The sequence below is a fragment of the Scardinius erythrophthalmus genome (assembly GCF_964197995.2).
Source record: "Scardinius erythrophthalmus genome assembly, chromosome: 20".
Classification (NCBI taxonomy): domain Eukaryota; kingdom Metazoa; phylum Chordata; class Actinopteri; order Cypriniformes; family Leuciscidae; genus Scardinius; species Scardinius erythrophthalmus.
The window spans coordinates 16,185,157-16,206,058 of NC_138240.1; positions in this window are offsets into that span (position 1 = coordinate 16,185,157).

A 20,902-nucleotide genomic window follows, 5' to 3' on the forward strand; every position below is an offset into this window, starting at 1 on the left:
TCTATGAAAATGTGTCAAATTACATGGATCTTTTGCTCAAGAGATAAATCAGAGAAGCGGGAGACTTCATTCATTCTACAAGCTGGCTAAATAACTTGAAATATATATAAAAGAAATAAATAAAGTCTTTACTATGCAAAATTACATTTGCCAAATAATTTACTGGTCAAATCAGCCATAAATCAGCATGAAAAGAAAGACAAACACCTTGCAATCTTTCATTGTTCCCTTTTATCCCTCTTCAGTCTAATGCATGTGCAGTCATTACACTGTGAGTGTTTTCACTAGGATGATATATTTGATATATGTTCATTTGGTGTATAGGACAGAGAAAATGAACAGGTAATTTAGGAATTATTAAACCTTATTAAATCTGCAGAGCCGGCCAACCAGTGCAGTGGTGGGGAAGAGCTGTCCTGCTCTCCTTAACAGAATACTAACCAAACCCCCCACTAGAATAAAGCACTGCATATACAGAGTTATACATGACATAATGAAACATGACAATGTTTAACGTGTGTGTGTTTTTATGTAAATCCTTGCCTCAAGCAAAGATGTTTCCCATAGACTGAACTGTAAGGACACACTAATTAATCCAAGCACACCAGGTATATGTAAACCCACAGCTTAGAGAGTATGACTGTATAAACATTAGGCCTATACAAATAACCTTAATGCCTTTACTGTATGTCAAGCCACCAAAACCAGTCTGACCACACTGAGCTGGTTTGTTGAAGGACAAAGATGTTCCAAAACACAGCTTCCAACTTAAGATGGATTTTCCCTGTTAAAGTAACAACATGTAACTTTTCAACCTTCATAATATATTTCCAAGACCCTTGTGATAGTACATCGACTTACAATAGGTTGAATGAGACGTCTGCCAGAGCCTGATGGGATCTGTATCGCTTTTACTGGCACTATGTAACTTCGGGGTGCGGGTAGTAACCAGCTCTCAAAAAGAACTACAAAATTCGACTGCTTTACGGCATACGTCACTTTGCCCACCACTTCCTCAAATGTGGCCAACCAGCGCGTTTGTTTTCGTACGTCTGTTTTCGTCATGGCTGAAGCAGCAGCGAAACGTAAGAAGTCCAAGGTTTTGTCGGAGTAGAGTCGGAAGAGGAAAAGGGAGAGTGATAAACTGAAAGTCAGGACGAGGATCAATATTGGTCGAGCGTTTGCTCGCTGGCGTTAGCTTATGGAGGAGGAGAGTTACCAGACCGATGCTGACTTGGCCGTCATGCTGTTGAACTAGTAAGTAACTGTAAATTGCTTGCATACTATCTTTAGTTTTTCTAATCTGTTGTCTGCCTGGCTACGTTACGGAAACTATCTGGTCCTCCATTTATCTTCATGAATCAGCTAGTAGATGAGCGAATTATCAATCTGGTAGCTAGTAAACACTAACATGGTAGTTTTAGATGGTTAGGATGCTATCGCTATCATTCTCGTTCAGATTTGAGCATTTCAATCGACATGCAAATCGCAAATGTTTGAGTTAAAATGTTTAGTCTACTAAACATGTATAAATTATGAAAGGGGGAAGATTAATAATATTATCATTGCCCATATGAAAAAAACCTGCATGCTTCATATACAGTAACCGTAAATCATTTTACGACAGCGGTAAGGGACAATTCCGCTTCCAACCTGTAGGGCGACCGCAGAGGAAAAGTTCCATGTTGTTGCTTTAACTTGGCTTTGTAAAGCATTATTAAGCTCAGAGAGGAATGATACAAAATGAAGAATCTCTACTCTGTCACCACTGTACTAAGAAGGCATTTTGAATGAACAGCCTTCTCTAAATGACAAGTCATCAAGCTCATTGTTTGACACAGACTTCTGCTTATTCACATTTTATAGAAGACAGTCTGAAGCTGTCAGAATGAGGGAACAAAAGGGCATTCATCAGCACAACTCATAACACCACAGGGGTGCATATCAATGCCATCAATCAAACTATTATTAAATCATGATGCACTACATTAGGTTGCCTTCATCTTCATGTAAATGTCTACCAGAGCACAGTATAGGAGGGATGTTTGAAAGAAAACCTTTATGAATAATTAATGCATGACTTTTTATTAGCATATAATTAAAACATACAGTACTGTGCAAAAGTCTTAGGCATGTTAATACCCCCCCAAAAAAATGGTTTTAAGTCAGTTATTTATATCTTTTACTGTAGTTTGTCAGTAGGAAATATCAGTTTACATTTCCAAACATTCTTTTGGCCATTAATTGTAAATAATCCAGTGAGATTTCTGTATGCACAAGGAATCTGACAACAGCCAGGATGATCTGATCTCACCATCATCGAGTCCGTCTGTGATTACATGAAGAAACAGAAAAAACTGAGACAGACTAAATCCAGAAGAACTGTGGGAACGTCTCCAAGATGCTTGAAGAAACCTTCCTAAAAAGCTACAGTACAGTGAAAAGTACTGGCACTTGTGTTAAAATGCTGTAAAGTGAGGATGCTTTCAAAAATAAAATCACAAATTGAATTTATTTATGATTTAACTTCTATTTACTTATTCAAATCAATATATGGTGTAACCACCCTTTGCGTTTAAAACGGCTTTTGTCCAGGTACACTTGCGCATAGTTTTTCAGGTAGCTATGCTAGCGCACATCATCAGTGATGTTTCCCAAGGTCCTCGGGTCTCTCGGACATCAGACACCCTCACTCCCACTGATCTTCTCTTTTAAACCAGAGCCATCGATAGGCTTTCTCTGCGGCCTCTGTGCTGATAGAAATTCCTTTCACATGTGATGCAGTATGAGCCCTACAGAGGGACTCTGCACCTTACCTCCACAGGTGCACCTTACCTTCCATCCTTGTATGTGTCTGAGGGTAGTCTTAATAACATGCTGAGGGAACCTGAGTTGCCTGCCCGTGTCCACTGTCAGCTGCCAGTCCTTCATTGTATTGAGAAGCCCTGCCATTGGCTAGGAGCACAAGATGGCACCTGTGAGCTTCGGCGATGCAAGTGTGTGCATGTTTACTTCCACTCATACTCTTCTGGTCTTAGCAACATTCGCATTTGCTGTAAGGAGAAACTTATAGGCCTATATGAAATTGGCAAGATATGATGAATGTTTTTAAAATTAAAGAGAGGATGGAGGTCTCCCTTACGAAAAAGAAGTTTGTTCAAGTGTTCTATTAGTATACTTCTTTTAAACTAAAAATAATAAAGTATACTTTCAGTCTACTGTTTATATACTTCTCAGAAATATACTTTATGTACTTCTCAGAAATATACTTCAAATTGCACTTATGTATACTTGACTTATACTGACAGAAACGTCTAAATATTTGGCCTATACTTGTTGATCGAGATATACTTAAAAGTATAATTAAGTATTCTAAGTATTCTTGGCTTGTACTTGTGTTTACTATTTTGATTGAGTAGCTTATTAAATACTTTTTTAAAAACATAATATTACATACCGTCTTATAAACTAACATGTTCAGCTTTATATAGTAACAAACTTTCGGGTGGAATAGCTTATAGAGTAAATAAAATAAGCATGGAAAATAAGTTTATTCAAGTGTTCCATTAGTATACTTCTTTTCAACTAAAAAGAAGAAAGCATACTTTCAGTCTACATTTTATATACTTCTCAAAAATATACTTAATTACACTTAAGTGTACTTGACTTATACTGAAGGAAAAGTCCAAGTATATTTGGCCTATACTTGTACTCAATCTTTTGATCGAGATATACTTAAAATTTTAATTATTCAAAGTATACTTGGCTTGTAGTTGTGTATACTCTTTTGATCGAGTAGCCTATTAAATATACTTTTTTTACATTGTTTTTTATATGCAGTCTTATGTTACTTTGTTTGAAAATATTGATTAAAATGTTGATATAAAACAGATATGTTTCTAATTCTGCGTATCTTAATTTTTGTGTAGGCTAGTTAACTTGTAGTGTACATATTTACTTTAATTAAACTTTTCCCCACCATTGACTGAATTTTCCAGCTATCCATGTTTTCACTGGTATACAGTAGGTGGCGCTATGACACATATTCTACAGAATCTCTGGATCAAAACACAGGAGAAGAAGAAGCTGAACCATGTGATAGAAGATTGCTCACTCAAATGTAAAATAATGTGATCATCAAACATTAAACAGCTTGTAAATCAAAACTGCTTAATGTTTCCAAATGAAATGAAGCGTAGGCCTAACCCATGAAGAGAAAACGACTGTGAAGCTTTGGGGGTGTCGGACTCGATTTACTCCATCTGTGTTTGATCATCGTTCTGGATCTGATCAAGGCGTAGTCTTTGACAAAAATGTGATTTTCTCAACTATTTTCTCAACATTTTAACAAAATGTTGCCTTTCTTTATGAAACTTACTGACATTTGAGTGTTGATAAAAAAGGATGCATGAAGCTAATAAAATGTTTTTAAAATTAAAGTAGAGTTAAAGGTATTTTTCAAGTATAAAAAAAATAACATTTGAACATAGTAGTATACTGTAGGCCTACTGCAACTGCAAAAATTGTATATAAATAGTAAACTATAAGTATAATGTTAAGTTCACTTAAAGAAAACTTGTAGAATAAAACTACTAAACTAGTAGTTTTATACTATAAGTTTTATACTACAAGTTTACTGAGAGTACACTAAAAGAGTAAAAATAATATATAAATGGTAAACTATAAGTATGATGTTAAGTTCACTTAAAGCAAACTTGTAGTATAAAACTACTTAACTAGTAGTTTACTGAGAGTACATTAAAAGAGTAAAAATAATATATAAATGGTAAACTATAAGCATGATGTTAAGTTCACTTAAAGAAAACTTGTAGTATAAAACTACTAAACTAGTAGTTTTCTTTAAGTGAACTTAACATCATACTTATAGTTTACCATTTATATATTATTTTTACTCCTTTAATGTACTCTCAGTAAACTACTAAACTAGTAGTTTACTGAGAGTACATTAAAAGAAAACTTGTAGTATAAAACTACTAAACTAGTAGTTTACTGAGAGTACATTAAAAGAAAACTTGTAGTATAAAACTACTAAACTAGCAGTTTACTGAGAGTATACTTCAAAGTTGCTACAAGTATTAAAATAGTAAACTACTAGTATACTCATAAGTTCACTTGCAGTACAAATGAGAAACATAATTTTGAACTAGTAGTGCACTTAAAGTGTACTACTGTTACACTTATAGTACACTTAAACATATACTTTTATATACTTCAAGTGGGCCAATTTAGTCCCAAGCGGTATTAAAATAGTACACTTACAAGTTTACTACTAGTACATATTGACATTAGTATACTTACTACATAAAGTATACTTAAAAATATACTTGAACATTACTCAAGTATACTTCATAAAATGAACTTGAAGTATACTTTTTTTTCGTAAGGGCTATCATGAAATAAAAATTCATTCTTATATTATTGTGTACTTCTGTGCGGAAATTCATCGAGGTACACAGAGATTATCTGTGGTTTCTCTCCAGCTCTGATTGCTTTGAGGTTTTTGACCTCTGGGAGCAATGGTCTTGAGGACTTGGTCATGCCGCCAACAGTACCAGTCATCCCCCATTAATTAGCAATAACTTACTCTATTCTGAATCTTTGATCACATTGTGATATTAACAACCAGTCAGTAAACAGACTGATATAAATCTCATTAACCTAAAGTAAACACATCCAAGTAAAGGTTTGCGGTTTTGAGTCAGACACAAATCCCATTAGTTATTGCCCTTAATGTCACTGGAGGCATTACTCTTTATTTAGTTTATGTCGCAAGGGGTCTCAAATGAATAGAAGTTTGAACCCCAGTACATCTTTGTACACAAAGCAAAGTACAAAAACCAAAAGACTTAAGGAACCAAGACTCATCTATAACGTGTGTGGCATATTAAAAATAAGATCTGACAACACGCTAAATGAACAAGAGGGTATTTAAATACTTGAACTAGTAGGTAAACAAGACAATGTGGATATAACCACCACAACAAAGTACATTAGCAAGAGGACTTAAAAAAAAAAAAAAACATCAAAACGACAAGGGATCACAATTTCTCCCTCAGGGGAAATCCCAGATGGTTACAAATACAATTCATGAAACCATACTCTCAAAGAAGAGCTTGTCTTTTGAAAAAGTTCTGGAGGTTTATAACCTCCTATACTTTTAAATGTTCCTTCAGATTATGGAGGTTCTTGGTTCAGTGAAGCTTAATTATTTTTTTTTTTTTCTATTTCTATTCTTCTCATACTGTCTCTGACTTGTGTCTTCAGTAGACTTTTGGGATTTGCAAAAATTCCGTCTTATGTAGGACTGGAAATGTTTTGGTCAAACAAATACCTAAAAATATTCATTCCTATTTATCCTTCTGTTTTTCACCTTCCTTTCACCTTGCATATTTTTATTTTCCAAATATTTTCTTCTCACATCTTTCTTCTCACATCACATTTGCTTTCCCAAACTCCCAAGGATGTTATTCCAGTCTGTGTTCTGGTTTTCCAGTCCTTCCTAAATGCAGTTCCCTTGGTAATATGGCCAAGGGCAATCATTAATAATTCAAGCAGACTTCAAATGTTTTCAACTCAGTGAAAAGGTTGAGTGCTGGAACCAGGAGAGTCTTTCTGAGTCTATTTCAATCAGGCCACCTAGGGATTCGGCACACCTGTGTGAGCCAGCTCTGTTGTCCGAAACCTGAAGAGGTTTGGAGTTTTGGCCAAGATTTTGGGTTTTGTTTAGTTTTTTATCTGTTTTGTTTTTCCTCAGAGTTTTTCACAGAAAAATCCAACAGCCACCAGCAATTTTCTGATGGAGCGATAATTACACAACCAGTTTTACTGCTTAATGAACTGTTAAAATCAACCCCTCGCAGCTGTTCAAATATTTTTAGAAAATGCGGTATATTGACAAAACATGAAAAACACCACTGCCTCACATCACTCCTTTAAAATCACAATTTTGCCAGAACAACTTTGAAAAACCCTGTTTTATGAAATCTTTGCTCAATTCCATGCCAGTCTTTCTTCAGAGCTCCTGTGGGCACATGTTTTTCGGTAATCACTGGTTCTTAACTACTCTGTACGGTGACTAGCACACATCTCTGAACTGAGACTCACAAAGCCCAATGCAGGGTCGACCGCATTAATGAATGGTTGCTTGGATACAGTCAAGTGCACTGATTCTATTCAGCGAGCTCGGCAGCCCTACCGGGAACGCAAATAGACAACATCCAACCGAAGTGCTCTCAGCCCCTGACTTTTCCTGCTTAACCCTCACATGGCCAACACACACCAGCTCTCTGCCAAAACTGCTGGAGAAACCATGAGAGTAGAAGAGAGAGGGAGTGAGGATATGCATGGTCTAAGCTTGTGTGCATCTGTATGTGTGCTGTGTCTAAGAAATGTAAGATGAACCACAAAACAGTATATTTTGTTTTCTCTGACTACAGAGGGCCCAAGGTCTGAGACCATTCGTGAAAATGCTTATTTTGTATTGCTAAAAAACAGAGAAAATATTTCACAATTAATTATATTACCAGTAAAACCCCCTTTTGAATTGCACCTCCCTTTTGAGCAAAAACCACAAAAATGACCTAGCTGAACTTGATAAAACTGACACGGTTGTCTTTCTTGAACCCCTTGGAGAATGTCCACAGTATGTCCAAAACAACAGAAGTTAATGTTAATACACTCTCAGAAAAAAAAAAGGTGCAAAAGCTGTCACTGAGGCATTACCTTTTCAAAAGGTACACCTTTGTACCTTATTTACCCTTAACGGGTGCATATTAGAACCTAAAGTGTACATAATAGCACCTAAACAAGGGTACTGCCCCAGTGACAGCTTTTGTACCATCCTTCCTGAAAGTGTAGATTCTTTATTCTTTTTACTTTTGACCTTAAAAATATATATTAAAATAAACTAAGATTAATAAATGCTGTAGATGTATTGTTCATCGTTAGTTCAATTTGTGGGATGCACATCCAGGGCACGAAGCTCCCGTTCCACCACATCCCAAAGATGCTCTATTGAGTTGAGATCTGGTGACTGTGGGGGCCATTTTAGTACAGTGAACTCATTGTCATGTTCAAGAAACCAATTTGAAATGATTCGAGCTTTGTGACATGGTGCATTATCCTGCTGGAAGTAGCCATCAGAGGATGGGTACATGGTGGTCATAAAGGGATGGACATGGTCAGAAACAATGCTCAGGTAGGCCGTGGCATTTAAACGATGCCCAATTGGCACTAAGGGGCCTAAAGTGTGCCAAGAAAACATCCCCCACACCATTACACCACCACCACCAGCCTGCACAGTGGTAACAAGGCATGATGGATCCATGTTCTCATTCTGTTTACGCCAAATTCTGACTCTACCATCTGAATGTCTCAACAGAAATCGAGACTCATCAGACCAGGCAACATTTTTCCAGTCTTCAAATGTCCAATTTTGGTGAGCTCGTGCACATTGTAGCCTCTTTTTCCTATTTGTAGTGGAGATGAGTGGTACCCGGTGGGGTCTTCTGCTGTTGTAGCCCATCCGCCTCAAGGTTGTGTGTGTTGTGGCTTCACAAATGCTTTGCTGCATACCTCGGTTGTAACGAGTGGTTATTTCAGTCAAAGTTGCTCTTCTATCAGCTTGAATCAGTCGGCCCATTCTCCTCTGACCTCTAGCATCAACAAGGCATTTTCGCCCACAGGATTGCCGCATACTGGATGTTTTTCCCTTTTCACACCATTCTTTGTAAACCCTAGAAATGGTTGTGCGTGAAAATCCCAGTAACTGAGCAGATTGTGAAATACTCAGACCGGCCCGTCTGGCACCAACAACCATGCCACGCTCAAAATTGCTTAAATCACCTTTCTTTCCCATTCTGACATTCAGTTTGGAGTTCAGGAGATTGTCTTGACCAGGACCACACCCCTAAATGCATTGAAGCAACTGCCATGTGATTGGTTGATTAGATAATTGCATTAATGAGAAATTGAACAGGTGTTCCTAATAATCCTTTAGGTGAGTATATTATATATATATATATATATATATATATATATATATATATATATATATATATATATAATGCGAAAATAAATATAAGTATGAATATAAGAGTTATCATTCTATCTTTAATACTGAACACAATCAGAGCCTTGTCTCATCTTTCCTAAGTGTCAGCTTCCACTGACATCTTCCGTTGTAACAGCAAATGATTCTTGGTGATCCTGGCGCAGACTGACTAGCTCGGTGCTAATGAACAACCTCTTTGGCACAATCTCTAACACGCCACGACAGCCGTGGAGAAATCAGTTCCACAGCAGACCAGAGCCAAAGCCAGTCAAGAAACTCTCATTGAACCTTTCTTGGTAAAAGAAGTGCTTGAAATAAAGGAACCCAATCAATCCTCTCCCTGGGCAACGTGGGCTTGTCCCCTGGGTGGCAGAAGGGACCGATGGCCTGTTGACATTCTCAGTATGACTGATTCATCAGCAGCGGGTTGAAATCAGAGCAGGACTGACAACGAGTCTGAGTCTCAACTGACAACGACTGTCGCGGTAGAGCGTTTCACCGTCAGCCTTCATCTCACGGTTAATGGGCTGTCATGGGGGAGGGAGGAGTTGTAGGTATTGATTTTGTTATTGAGTAAGATGTTGCAACATCCTACTCAATAAGGTGATTAATGTAGATAGAGTTATATGAATCTCCATGTGATCGATAACTCTATCGTGCCGGTACGTCTCTCTCTAGAAGAAAAGTACTTGGTGTGGTGACAGTTAGTTTGTCTCTGATGACAGAAAAGTAAATCCAGGATGAAGACTCATTCTAGATCCTGAGTATATATAGTATAGATTTTCCAATGATTCATTAAGTTGAATTTGTTGATAAATTTCCACAATGTCAGAATGTAAAAATTGAACATAATGATGATATGTTTTTGCTCAGGGTGCTTGTTCCAATTGCGTGGCACTGCAACGGACATGTCTATAATCTTTATTTTAGTCTGCTTTAACTGATATGTTGCTTCATTAATTATGAATAATGATAAAATGGACAAATTAATTCCACAAACTGTTCTAACATCTCAGAGCAAGATGATATGAGTGAACGATGGGATTATAGATATCTCTCTCTAGCAAGTTAGTGTTGAGGGGAGTGTTCTTTATGCAGATTAATTGCCGAACTTAATTCCCCTCTTGACTGACCTTGGTGAGGTATAGAGACAGTCTCTTTTAATTACCGCTAATTAGAAACAACAGGGAAAAAAGAAAGAAAAAGATAGAAAGGTTCATTACACTGTTAAAAAAAAAAAAGAGTTTCATTTCATATTACTGTCAAAAACATTTATAGAGTCCACGAGAAAGGGTATTTCGTGTAAAGGAAAAAAAAATTTACGAGCAGATATTGGTTTCAGTTGATCACATAAAATTGCCGTGTTGACCTACAGAAAGCAGCTTGCTTTGAAAGTGACTCTGTTTCATACATTGCTACACTATTGACAATAGACAATGGACCCTTTTTTGCACATATTTTGCTAATTTGACCCCATCTTGAAGGAATAGTTTTGAAAAATATGGGTAACCAAACAGTTGATGGGCCCCGTTGACTTCCATAGAATGGAGAGAAAAAAATACTATATGGAAGTCAATGGGGCCCATCAACTGATATTCTTCAAAATATCTTCTTTTCTGTTCAGCAGAAAAAAGAAATTCATACAGGTTTGGAACAACTTGAGGGGGAGTAAATAATGACATAATCTTCATTTTTGGGTGAACAATCCCTTTAAGAAGCCCATCATACATAGATACGGTATTAGTTTCTACTTAATTCAAGGATTAGTACACCCAAAAATACAAATTCTGTCATCATTTACTCACCTTCATTTTGTTTCAAACCTGCATCATTTTTTTCTTTCTCTTGTGGAACACACTGCTTTTGTTTTTCATGGCAAGAATTTCAGTGAATAACCTAAATTTATGTTTTTCATTAAGTCATACAGGTTTAAACAACATGAGGGTTAGTAAATGACACACCTTTCATTTTTGGGCGAACTGTCTCATTAAATTTTCCATTGATATCTCTAGCTACAGGGGTTGGACAACAAAACTAAAACACAATCATTTTTAGTAGGGCCTCCTTTTGCCGACAGTTACTCCTGTTGGATGTGGTTCCTCCAGCATGGTGGTATGCCGGCATTACTCCCATTATGTTATGTGGATTGCAATATTTTATATACAGTTGTGCTATTGCTCTGCTAATTCAACCTTCACACTTGCTCTTACTGGAATGTAAATTCAGTGAAGTTTGGCCACCAGGCCACGCATATGCGTGAAACCTCCAAAACTATATTTGCCAGCGTTTCATTTTATTGTCCGACCCCCTGTATTTTAGCTATGCAATTGTCCTTATTAATCAGAGTAAATTACAGATTCAGGGGTTTGAAAAGTTCCATTGATGCACATTGTTAGAAGGTTAAGTGATTGTTGTAATATTACATAAAAAGTACTGGCACCGAGAACAGACAAAGATCTGATGAAATCATAATAATAGTATTCAGGACGAGATATGATTTTAACAGGTCTCACTTGCTTTGTCATGTTGCCATGGTGAAGTCTCTGTCTTGGCTGCTCTGAGGAAAAGAATTGTCCCACGGATCCATCAATCAATGGTCAGAGTGACCGTCCATTGGTCCTGGAGTGCTGGAGAACTATCATTGACAGAGAGCAGCTGTTCCCTCAAGCCCTATTATGACACCATCAGTGAAATGCAGTGGAATGGCGTGACAAAAATAATGAGGCAGGGATGAGCAGGGCAAACATCAGTCTGAGGACACACTTTTACCCTTCACTTTACTTTTACAACACCAGCAATGCATTATGAGTGTCCATCATTAGGACAGAGTTTGTTTGACCCTTTAGAATTTCACACCTTCCCTGAGTTTGGATCAAACTTTTGGAATTTTATTTTATTTTTATTTTTTGCAATGAAATGCAACGAATGTGCAACCAGCACTCAATGTAATATATGCTGCTGCTCATTATGCTTTAGGGGAGCAGTCATTGAATACTGTATTCGAATAGGTTATTAAGTAGCTCTGTGCAAGGTGTGGGAGCTGTTTGGAAATATTAATACATGTTATGTAAAGTTAATAGGGGTTGTATTTCTGTTACTTGTTCTGTTAGTAGTTTTATGTAAAAATACAGAGTTTCATTTAAAGTTACCCTTGTGGAGATTAATGATCCTTTGAAATACGTGTGAGTCTGTTCATGGCAGCTGAGGTAATTCATGTTGAATTATGCCAGAATAAAGCATTCCCTCAAAGCATTTTCATGTAACACTTCTCTATTTTTCACATACCAAGAAGACTGGAGACTTTAATGCAATATGACACAAATGATTAGGTAGAATTTACATTTTATTGCATTTTATCACTCTTGAGTTGCCACAGAGAATTATGGGAAATGTAGGTCTTTGCGCATATCTGGCTTATAAAAACTTTATCCCACTGGTACCCTTAATAAAAAGTAATACTTCAAATAAATATATTGGAATCACATTTATGAAATTATACTGCTGTTCAAAACTTGGATTGGGGGGTCAGTAAAAAAAAAATATATATATATATATAGTTTTAAGTAATTAATACATTTATTTAGCAAAGGTGCCTTAAATCAAAAGTGACAGTAAAGAGATTTACATTTTTACACATTTCAATAAATGCTTTCAAATGAATGATGTTCTTTTAAAATGTCATTTATGCCAAAAAGTGTAAATATAAATATAGCCTACATTATACAAATTTTTTAAAATATAAAAAAATAGTATAATTTGGATGCATATTTACAAAATGCATATCTAATATTTAATCAATTTTGACAAAATACAAAATACAAAAACAGTATATTAAAAAACAATATTAAATTTAAAATAGAAAACGGATATTTTAAATTGTAATAATATTTCAAAAATATTACTGTTTTACTGTATTTTGATCAAATAACATGTAGCCTTGGTGAGCATAAGGTTAATGATCCTGAAGATTAATGATTTCTTTCACAAACATTTAAAAGACTTACCGCACCCAAAGTTCTGAACAGTAGCGTTAGTCCCGCTCATTTGCAGGGTCCGCTCATTCGGAATTATCCACACACACACATGTTGATTTGGGACAGGTGTTACGCCAAATGCCCTTTCTGACGCAACCCAGCACTGACACTCACACACACAATATCCAATCCACCAAACCTGCATGTCTTTGAACTGTGTAGGGGAAACCGGAGCACCTGGAGCGCCTTCTTGCTATGAGGCCACTAAGCCACCGTGCCGCTGAACAGTAGTGTATATATTATAGAAGCCCTGCAGTCTATCTGCTTTTGATAATCTAAAGATTCTTTCAATGAGCCACTGCACCAGTGGCAGCTGTAGAGACCAGGCCTCACCTCCCTGTGCCATGACAGACACGTAACAGCCCCTATACTCTCCACATCACACTCTCACACCTCATCTCTCAGAGAGAAAGATGCAGACAGACACACACTTTCCTCTCCTCTAGAGAGTACGTAACTAGGTCACTCTATCCCATATGCGAGCACATCCTGAACTCTGTCAGGTAGCACAACACTCTCTCTCTCTCTCTCTCTCAAAGCTGAAACAAAAGTCAAATCTAATCAGTCCAGCCGCAATTCACTCAACAATAACACGCTATTTAGTGAACATTGTTTAGACAACAAATCCTACTGGGAATACATTTTTAACAAAAGATAAACACCCTTGACACAAACTAAACATCCATTACACTGAAAAGTCTACTGTGATGGATTCAGTTTGATTTATGGATGAGAGCAGCTTCTGACTAAAATGTTCAAATGATAGATTTTGTTAAAACAACAAGACCCCTCTGTGAGCATGAGTGGATTTGGGATCCATTTATCACCCTTTATAACAGTGGTTTAACATTAATTTAGCTGCAAATATGAGCTGATTGCCTAAATCATAGAGTGGATGTTATTCAACAAAGAGTAAACATCCATTTCATGAACATACTAATCTAACAACTACTGTTCTGTTGAAAAATGTGAACCTTTGAATAGGTAGGCCTACCTCAGATGTTCAAATATGTCTCTTAGACTATTATACAAAAGAATTTACCGCAATTGCTACTCTTTCAAAATGTCAGAAGGTCACACAAAACCGCAGAGTAGCAGCTAAACGTCTGTCTTGAATTGCTTGATGTTGGTGGTCATTATTTCAGAGAGTGAGAGGAATGCTTTGAATGCCAAAAAGAAAATTACTGCACTTTGAAACACTGCCGCATATCCAAAGTTATCAAATACCACCTGGATCGTTCAGACAGCCATTAGAATAATAATGAGACAAAACAAACTCATCACAAACTGTAATGCATCGTGCTGTGAGTATCCCGGTTTGAGGATGTCCGGGTCTATCAGTCATTGATGGGAAGTTAATTCAGGATGGAGAAATTAGTCCATCCATTATCGTTGACTTTATCCTTCTGATTTTAAACTTCACCTTACATATAAGATAAGACAGAAAAAAACTCATTATTTGAAATGGGACAGTTTATTGAGCCTTTAAACAAAATTCCTTTAAAAAGTTTGCATTCATGTTTTTTTGAGTAGGCTGTTATAGATACATCAGGCTTTTACGGCTCATATAGTATGATATATGGAGCTGATACACAAGAACACTCAATTTATTCAGAAGCCCAAACTGAGCGAAAATATGCAGTCTGGTGCAGATGTTGTTATTTATATGGCATTTCAAAAAGTAGTTGTTAAGTAAAACTAGTTGCTTTAGTGTTCATTTTGAAATATTTTTAACCATATAAAAGTTATACTCGTGTTTAGTTTATAAAATCATTATAAATTTCACAGCAAAAAGACACGTGTACCACAACATGAAGCATTTCTAAAATGATAAAAGGCTAAAAGGCCTTTTACTTGCTAAAAAAATGTATGAAGTCATGAAATAGATTGTGTACAACAGGCCTTACAATTTTATGTATCAGATATGATACAGTAGTCTTTGGCAGTGTTTGCAATACTCTGAAATGAGGAGGTTTTGTTTAGTTTTTTTTATAAATCAAATGTAAATTCATGTCCCAGTTACACTTAAAAGGTTAGTTCACCCAGAAATGAAAATTATGTCATTAATGACTCACCCTCATGTCGTTCCAAGCCCGTAAGACCTCCGTTCATCTTCGGAACACAGTTTAAGATATTTTAGATTTAGTCCGAGAGCTTTCTGTTCCTCCATTGAAAGTCAATGGACGGCATACTGTCCATGTCCAGAAAGGCAATACAGACATCATCAAAGTAGTCCATGTGACATCAGTGGCTCAATCTTAAGTATATCAAGCGACGAGAATACTTTATGTGCGCAAAAAGTAAACAAAAATAACGACTTTATTCCACTATTCATTTCCTTCTCTCTGAAGTTCACGTAGTGTTTTTGCGTAGCGCGTCTGTGTTGCACATCATACGCATCACACATGACCAGCGTCGGCCAATAGTGAGCCTAGGTGTGACGTACAACACAGACGCGCTGCGCAAAAACACTACGTGAACTCACTCGAGGCACAGAGAGAAGGAAATGAATAGTGGAATAAAATCGTTATTTTTGTTTACTTTTTGCGCACAAAAAGTATTCTCGTCGCTTGATAAACTTAAGATTGAGCCACTGATGTCACATGGACTACTTTGATGATGTCTGTATTGCCTTTCTGGACATGGACAGTATGCCGTCCATTGACCTTCAATGGAGGAACAGAAAGCGCTCGGACTAAATCTAGAATATCTTAAACTGTGTTCCGAAGATTAACGAAGGTCTTACGGGCTTGGAACGACATGAGGGTGAGTCATTAATGACATAATTTTCATTTTTGGGTGAACTAACCCTTTAATGTTGTCACATTTTCCTGGTTAGATTAACATTACTTTAGATAACATAAAAAAGTAAATACAATTCTATTTTGCATTTTTGCATTAACAATTTTTCTATTTATAAAACCAAGTATGAATTTTTTTACGCATTATTACTTTTATTCAAAAGTAATAAATAAAGGCAGTAACAATTTGAACAATATATTTTATTTGTGAATATTATATTGTTACAGGTATTTTCATCAGTCATCAAGATACGAAGGTGTACCTTTAATTTCACCAAGCTGATTGAACCCCACAGTTATCATGTTTTAGGCCATTTCAATTTTGATTTTGGCTTGACAAAGCGGTGATATTTAAGTGGGTGAGTTGTTTACTTACTTTTTAATTAGTCTTCCCATTAACGCCATCCTTTTGTTCATTTGTTCATATAAAAAATCTAATTTACACAAAAAGGACCCTGGTTAAATTGGATGGTGGGTCCTTAGTGAAAAAGATTTTTTTAAAAATATCTAAATTTAAAACAAAATAAATTTACCTGTCACACTTTGGCTGAGTGTGGTGTAGGTATGACGCAAAGACGAAATCTCTCTCTCTCTCTCTCTCTCTCTCTCTCTCTCTCTATGTATATATATATATATATATATATACAGAATATAAATAAATATAAACATGATGATGATTACTTTTTATTTTATTTATTTTTTAAATATGGTACAAAAATTATTTTAAGAATTGCAGCATCTACAGTACTGTACAAAAGTCTGACAACAGCAGCTGGCGCTCCACACGGAGATCTGATCTCACCATCATCGAGGCAGTCTGTGATTACATGAATATACAGAAGAAACTGAGACAGACTAAATCCAGAAGAACTGTGGCAAGACACTTGAAGAAACCTTCCTGCAAAGATACCTGAAAAACTATGTGCAAGTGTACCTAGGACAAAAGCTGTTTTAAATGCAAATGGTGATCACATCAAATATTGACTTTATTTAGCTATAAAATCTATCATGACATTATTTTTGAAAGCATCCTCACTTTTTCTACACAAGACCCTAAAACTTCTCACAGTATACTGTAGCTTTGCAGGTAAGTTTCTTCAAGCATCTTGGAGACGTTGCCGCAGTTCCTCTTGATTTAGTCTGTCTCAGTTTATTCTGTTTCTTCACGTAATCACAGACAGACTCGATGAGCAGCATATACCGGCTGTTGTCAGACTCCTTGTGCACACAAAAATCTCACTGGATTATTACAATTAATGGCAAAAGGAATGTTTGGAAATGAAACTGACATTTCCTACTGACACACTGCAGCAAAAGATATAAATAACTGTCGTTAAACCTTTTTTTTGTGGGGGGGGGGGGTGAAAATACTAACATGACTAAGACTTTTGGCACAGTACTGTAAATTGCATTCAGCACTGATATTTCGGGTCTGTTTGTGCCATTACCTGATTTGCATAATTCCTTGAGTGAACTGCGTGCTAAAACAACACAGACAGCGCAAGCAAATAAACATTAGCAAATCCCCCCAGTGTCTGGTTTGTTGTCATGGATACTACATAAGTTTGTGATTTATGTCATGTGGGGTTTTGCTGAACTGCACTGGAGTTTCACTTTGGGTCCTGTGCTGAATTCATCTTACGTGGTCAGCAGCGGTTGTGAGTAGTTTACATGTCTAATGTTTTAGGAGAGGAAGTCTGTGTGGTGCTTGCGGTGCTTCACTGTTTATGGAGCCTTGGGGCTCATGAAAGCAAGGTAATGTCGGGTCAGCTTATTGCCAGTGTGACAGTACAAAATTTTCCATTTCGCATGACAAGAGTGATATGTGTGTTTACAGAGGGCCAGTTCTGCCTCTGCTCTCTCCCCTTATAGAGTAAGACAGCCAGCAAAGGGTCTTCAGCATACTGTTATGCTGTTCAAGAGGTTAATGCGCTGTATGTGTGTATACATGCACGTGTGTGGTCTAGAAAAAGAGGGTGCAGCGTACAACATGCACCTGGGTGCCATTAAAGCAGAGAAACACACACACACACACTTGATTGTGCACTAATATACACACTCTCGCAGTTCCTTTGGACCTTGAATACAGTAACCTTTAACAGACGAACGACAGCTGTGGCTCCTATAGTCTCCCTAGCTTATTTATTCATCTCACAGAGGGGAACATCACTGTACTTTACTCATCAGAAAGATGCACAGCACATACAATTATATTAATACAACTGCATATGATCAAAGGTTTTTGTTCCCAGATCTCTGCTGAGAAACACGGATTACAGCCCAGAGGTCACACAGAGGTTATTCTGACTTACGCAATGTGGGAACGCGGCTTGCATAAAAAAAGACACAATGTGACAACAATGTGAAAGCTTAGATGAAAATGTATATGAATCGGATCATTTATTGTCACCAATGGTGTCCATACAAGCTTGTATGTTTGTATGCATGTATATGGACTGATAAATAAGCAGAAATGTCATGTTATACCATTCAAAAATTTGGTGTTAGTAAGATACATTTTTAAAGACATTTATTATTTTATTCAGCAAAGATGCATTCAATTGACCGAAAATGACAGTAAAGACATTTTATGAAAAATAATCTATTTCAAATAAATGCTATTCTTTTAAACTTTTTATTTATCAAATAATCCTAAGGGGAAAAAAAAGTATCAACACAGAATCAGCATAATTAGAATGATTTCTGAAGGATCATGTGACACTGAAGACTGGAGTAATGATGCTGAAAATGCAGCTTTGCCATCACAGGAATATTATATTTTTAAAATATATTCAAACAGAAAAGTTATAGTTATAGTTTTTCTACACTAGAACAGACTTTGGCAAACAAGCACAGGTGTCTCATTAAACGGAGAGGAACAAAGTTGATGAGCTTGTTTTTCTTCCACAGCAGTGAATGTTTTAGTGAATCATTGTAATAATGGCCACTCTAGTATTAATGATAATGCTGAAGGATATCCAGCATGATATAAAAAATATGTTTGGTTTGCTGTTGATGAAGGGCTGCTTGAACCTTACAGATGGGTCTATGGGGGTATATAAGTCAAAACAAGTAATAAAAACTCGGTGAGTGTTTTAGCGCAATTTTCTCACCTCATGGGATCACAACACTAAGAGATAGTAAATCTTTTCCTGGATTTTTTTTTGCGTTCCCGAGATTAGACCTTCCTTAACATAATGCCGAAAACCCGAAGTCTCTAGGTGGTCTGGTTGAGGAGTAGATAGAAGTGCAAGATTGGTGCGCACAGACACACAGAACAGAAATCATGAGTTAACAAGCGCAATTTCGGGGGAAAATTGCGCTAAAACAATTTCGGGGGAAAATTGCGCTAAAACAATTTCGGGGGAAAATTGCGCTAAAAAAAAAAAACTTCAGAAGCAGTGCCGTGGATCTGTGAGAGGGAAATAAGTTCTAAAACTGAAATGTTTTTATTCAACTGAACTGAGCAACCTTTATGGAAATTTCTAAATAAAATTTTAGGGTCTAGTGCTTGAAAGTTGGCATATACTGTAAAAGGCATGGCATTTCAGAACAGATATAGTCATTTTGATGGATATACAGTATGCTCCACTCATCGCTTAAAGAACACACACATTTGTTTTTCTACCAGACTTGCAGTTGACTTCAAATGTTCTATACTGAATTATATTTTTTTAACCTTTAGCCCAGCTAGACCTCATTTTTACATTTCAATTAAAACATTATTTACCACCTTCATTTGGCTGGCCACATTGTAGCTGATTTCATATTGTACAATATTTGTAGAGACATTTGTTTCTGATATTATACCTGATGCACACAAGCACTTCTGAGGGTACTATTTGTGTCTCACTTCAGCCACAGTGATGTAAAAATCAGAATTTATCAATTTCTGACTCTGAGCTATATGCACATCAGCATAAATCGCATCTGAACTGCACTCCATTGCTCTGATGTGTTACTCTCAGCAGAGCACTAAAAGTGACCAATCACCATGGAATCAAAATTGACAATTCTTGTTTTTATGGAACATTGCAGTATTTATTATAAATGATTTATCCATGCACATCATTATTATTAGATTTATGTGCTCTCATAATCTTTAATCAAAATGACTTCCACTCCCTCTTGATGCCCTTCTCTGATGACACGTTTACTGGCGAGAGGGCGGGACAACCTGTCACTCACATGGGATCACAGCAATAGCAAATTACAACCGTCCAACAATCCAATCAATGAATCGAAATTAATCAAAGTCCCATCCTACATTTTTTTTCTTGTTCAAGAAGCCATTTCACTTGGATATATGTCACAATAAGGAAGAAAGCTTCCGTTCCATGCCGATTTTAAAACCTCCTGCTGGAGATCTTATAAAGAGCCTGCCAGAGCATATATCTTCAATCTAAAACATAAGTCACACCCAAGCAACACCCATCACCTAACCTTGCATTTACTGTTTACATTAAAACGTTAAATTATATTACTGAGGTCATTTACACAGCCAGTAATTATGTGAATAACGGCAGTCTGGTTTTGCTCCCTGTCACATCGCTGAAATGGCTGTAGTTAAATTGATTAATGGTTTCCTTCTAACCACAGACAGTGGACGTGTTTCCGTGCCTGAGCTTGTAAATTTAAGCACATTGTTGGATGCTATTGATCGGTCTATTCTTTTTGACAGGATATTTTAGGAAGTCTGGGACTCTGATAGTGTTTTTTTGTGTTACTCTAGACCACGGGCCTTCTCATATTATTCTGCACTGAGTTGAATTACTACATGAGGAATGAATAAGGGTAATACGAAGGAATTTAGTGGAGTTGAGTTGTATATTTCATTTCCTGTGTCAAAGGCAGGTAAGTGCTTTTAGAAAAAGTACAGTTGTTCACTCAACTGTAAAAGTTTGCTGTTAGGATGCATTTTTACACTGTCGCCACTGATCTGAGTTTATTGGTATTCTTCAGAACCTTCAGGCCCACTTTGAGAGTTGAGAGTC